Below are 5,065 nucleotides of genomic sequence, written 5' to 3'. Positions count from 1 at the left end.
AATGACGTCTAGATGACCATTTTAGAAAACATACTTCCACTTTGAGTTTAACCATGATTTTGGGTTATAGTTTTATGTTCATAATAAAAATCATTTTCCCAAAATAACAACTTTTAAATCAAAGTTTATCATATTTTTTAATTAACTAACCCAAAACAGCCCGCGGTGTTACTACGACGGCGTAAATCGAGTTTTACGGTGTTTTTCGTGTTTCCAGGTTTTAAATCATTAAGTTAGCATATCATATAGATATAGAACATGTTTTTAGTTGATTTTAAAAGTCAAGTTAGAAGGATTAACTTTTATTTGCGAACAAGTTTAGAATTAACTAAACTATGTTCTAGTGATTACAAGTTTTAACCTTCGAATAAGATAGCTTTATATGTATGAATCGAATGATGTTATGAACATCATTACTACCTCAAGTTCCTTGGATAAACCTAATGGAAATGAGAAAAATGGATCTAGCTTCAAAGGATCCTTGGATGGCTTGAAAGTTCTTGAAGCAGAATCATGACACGAAAACAATTTCAAGTAAGATTTCCACTCGAAATAAGATTGTTATAGTTATAGAAATTGAATTAAAGTTTGAATATGATTATTACCTTGTATTAGAAAGATAACCTACTGTAAGTAACAAAGGTTTCTTGATCTTGGATGATTAGTTGGAATGGATTTAGAAAACTTGGAAGTAAACTTGCAATCTTGGAAGTATTCTTGATTTTATGAAACTAGAACTTTTGGAATTTATGAAGAACACTTAGAACTTGAAGACAGAACTTGAGAGAGATCAATTAGATGAAGAAAATTGAAGAATGAAAGTGTTTGTAGGTGTTTTTGGTCGTTGGTGTATGGATTAGATATAAAGGATATGTAATTTTGTTTTCATGTAAATAAGTCATGAATGATTACTCATATTTTTGTAATTTTATGAGATATTTCATGCTAGTTGCCAAATGATGGTTCCCACATATGTTAGGTGACTCACATGGGCTGCTAAGAGCTGATCATTGGAGTGTATATACCAATAGTACATACATCTAAAAGCTGTGTATTGTACGAGTACGAATACGGGTGCATACGATTAGAATTGTTGATGAAACTGAACGAGGATGTAATTGTAAGCATTTTTGTTAAGTAGAAGTATTTTGATAAGTGTCTTGAAGTCTTTCAAAAGTGTATGAATACATATTAAAACACTACATGTATATACATTTTAACTGAGTCGTTAAGTCATCGTTAGTCGTTACATGTAAATGTTGTTTTGAAACCTTTAGGTTAACGATCTTGTTGAATGTTGCTAACCCATTGTTTATTATAACAAATGAGATGTTAAATTGTTATATTATCATGATATTATGATATATAATATATCTTAGTATGATATATATACAGTTAAATGTCGTTACAACGATAATCGTTACATATATGTCTCGTTTCGAAATCATTAAGTTAGTAGTCTTATTTTTACATATGTATTTCATTGTTAATACACTTAATAATATATTTACTTATCATTTAACATAATTAACCAAGTGTTTCAATATCTTAATATGATTCATATGTACCTAGTAAGACGTTGTTATAACGATAATCGTTATATATATCGTTTTCGAGTTTCTTAAATTAATAGTCTCATTTTTATGTATATAACTCATTGTTAAAATACCTAATGAGATACATACTTATAATAAAATCATGTTAACTATATATATAACCATATATATGTCATCGTATAGTTTTTACAAGTTTTAACGTTCGTGAATCACCGGTCTACTTGGGTGGTCAATTGTCTATATGAAACCTATTTCAATTAATCAAGTCTTAACAAGTTTGATTGCTTAACATGTTGGAAACACTTAATCATGTAAATAACAATTTCATTTAATATATATATAAACATGGAAAAGTTCGGGTCACTACACTATGATTACTAAACGTAATAATGACACACTTACGAGTGAACTGGTATCATTCATAAGGGGCAAAATGGACGAAGTAAGAAAAGAACTCAGAAAAGATCATCATAAGATACATTTTGGTAAAGAAAAATCAAAATCCGCAACGAAAAGAAGAGCACGACACCTTGAAAAATGTTATAAATGCGGAAAATGGTCACACGAAGGTAAATGTTCAAATAATCAAACATATTCAAATACCGAATTTGTTACTCTATGTAGAGAAGGACTGTTTATATGTTTAGAAGAAAAGATATTGAAGATTCGAGGTTATGCTTACGTAGCTATGGAGAACCAAATCACACGACTCTCATATGAGTCGGCTAAAACAGGTCTCTAAGAATTCTTTCTCACAGGTAAGTATGTACAGTTTTTATTTTTATTTTTATTGCTTTTAAACTTTTGATAATAAACGCCGAATCGTTCGCTATAAAGTATTAAATTGGTATTCAATAAAATTAGGTATGCGTAACCGAAATTATTGATATCATACAAAAATTTATTACATCACTGCGAAATTTACCGTTTATTCTTAAGGTATAAATATCTTTAATCAATCAACTCAAAATATTTCAAAAATTCATCAGAAGTAAAACTAGGTTATGGAACCGAAATTACTTTACCGAAAAGAGGGGCGTATATTTTTGATAATATTTGATTGATTAAAGTGGGATAAAAGACCAAAAAGATTTTTAATTTTAATTTTTACCACGTTTTTAAAATTAATATATAAATATTAAATTAATATTGTAAACTTTTTAAATCAATATATTTAATTTTGTAAATATTTAAAAAATTGATATTTTTAATATAAGTTTGTATGTATAAAAACAAAAATATAATATAAATTTGGTGAATTTTTAATTTTAAAAATATGAATTTTTAATTTTATGCATTTTAAATTTAAGTTGGGTGTGAATTTAAAAACAAAAATTTACTTTATTTCAATAAGTTAAAATTTTGATATTTAAAATTCGTCGTGAGTTGAAAACTAGGTCGTTGAACCGAAATTGCTTTACCCGAGGGAGGGACGAGAACTTTTATTATCATTATTTTTAATCTTATTGAATTAAAGTATGCCAAAAATATTAAAAAAAAAAAAAAAAAATCTTTACTTTTAAAATCGCGCTTAAACCGTGACAAATTTTTAAAATTTTGTCGAGGGACGGACTAGGACAACGATCCGAAACGCCCTCATCCTAAAAAGAAATAAAATTTTAATTTTTTTATATGTTTTATTAGTAATGGTTTTTATTAAAAAAAAAAAATCCACACCCCATGCGATCGGATGGGGTTTACACTTCAACCTCATGCGATCGCATGAGGCCTAAAATCTGGCCAGGATCAAAAGCTCAGCGAGTCTGCTGCTCTTTCACAAACACACACACAAATACGCAAATACCTCCCAAAATCTCTCAATTTTCATCAATTTTTCACCAAAATCAACCAAATTTCTCGCTATAATCCGCTCTAATCATGAATTTGATAAGAAGTTTATCAAGAAGGGTAACAATTTCACCCCTAAAACTCTTTAAATTTGATTTTTAGTGTTCTTGAGCTATATTTTTCCTAATTTGATTTTGTTAATTTCTAGTGTAATTAGAGTTAAATTGTTAGTATATTATGCATGTATAACCTAGATTGATACTATTTAACATGATTTGAAGCTAAAAACTTCAAAATTTTTAGGAATCTAGGGTTTGTGTTCTTGAGCAATTTGGGGCTTTTTGATATAAACAGGTTATGGCCGATTTTTTTCATGAATTATTGCTAAATTAAGTAGTGTAACATGTTTAGGTAGCTAAATGATCCAAACTTTGATCCTAAATATGATTTTTGAGAATTAAAGTGGACTTTTTAGGTATAAAATTCATGAACTTGATTAAATTGATGTAAATGCCATTTGAAACTTGTTTAATTGCTAGTAATGGTTGTTTTAACATGTTATTTGAGTTGAATGCTTATGAACTTTGTAAACATTTTCATAATGCTTATTTGAAAAAGTGTAGAATTGTTAAATTTGTGAAAATGAGTATAAGTTTAATTTTGATTTAACATGTTATTGTAATTGTGTTAATTTGTTATTTTGCTAACACTAATGCATATTTGGATGCACAAATTTTGTGTTTAGTGTGTTTTGCAGAGATTTACTAATACTGATGGTGCATCATCATCATCTAGACAACCTACTCCAGAACCTGAACCAGAAATGCAATATGAACCTGAACAGGAACAACAACAACAACAACAACCTGATCAACACGTTCCATATTATGATCCGCAACTAGAATATATTGATGCCTACGTAGTATTTTCGATGCATCCGATAGTACAACACCCAACGATTCATGAAGAACAGTTGCATCTAATCTGAGGTTTGATCGAAGTTGGAGAGATTACCCGACATATCAAAGTAACAAATTCAAACTGGTAACGAAAAATGCAGAAGTGCCAAGGGTAATCGATTGGGAGCCTTTAGAAAGGGTCCAATTTGCTAACTCAGTTAGACAGCATCTGATCCAAAGGTATGGCAGCTCTTCTTTTCCTGATTGGGAACGTTTATTCACCATTCGTAGGCCTGTATATAAGGAATGGTGCATTGAGCTTATGAGTACTATTTCACTTAATGCGGATGTAGTTAGGTTAGATGATAGAAGTTTTCTTAGATTTATACTTGGCCGTAGGATGTACAGGATGTCCATGCTGGACATGGCCAGGGCTTTACAGATATATACTCCCGCTGAATTACTACTACCCGATTGTATGAATTTGATTTATCATTGTGAAAGGGTAGATAGGAATTTTGATGCTAACGCCGTCTGGAGGCATATGTCAGATTATAATGTTTTTGGGCGGGCAGGAACACACACCTACTTACATATTCACAGAGCCGAGCTTCGTATAATTCATAGATTTCTGGCTAACTCGATTACACAGAGAGGTCACAACAAGGAGAAAATGACCTTACATGATTTATTCTACCTTAAGTGTATTCGAGACCCAAGAGGCTTTGTTAATATCCCCTACTGTGTTGGTTTTTATTTATCTAAGATAGTGGAAGGAATACAGGAAGGGGGGATAATAGGAGGAGGTATTTTTGTTACTCT

The sequence above is a fragment of the Rutidosis leptorrhynchoides genome, chromosome 9, assembly GCF_046630445.1.
Source record: "Rutidosis leptorrhynchoides isolate AG116_Rl617_1_P2 chromosome 9, CSIRO_AGI_Rlap_v1, whole genome shotgun sequence".
NCBI classification, from domain to species: Eukaryota; Viridiplantae; Streptophyta; class Magnoliopsida; order Asterales; family Asteraceae; genus Rutidosis; species Rutidosis leptorrhynchoides.
Note: the sequence above shows the minus strand (reverse complement) of the source record.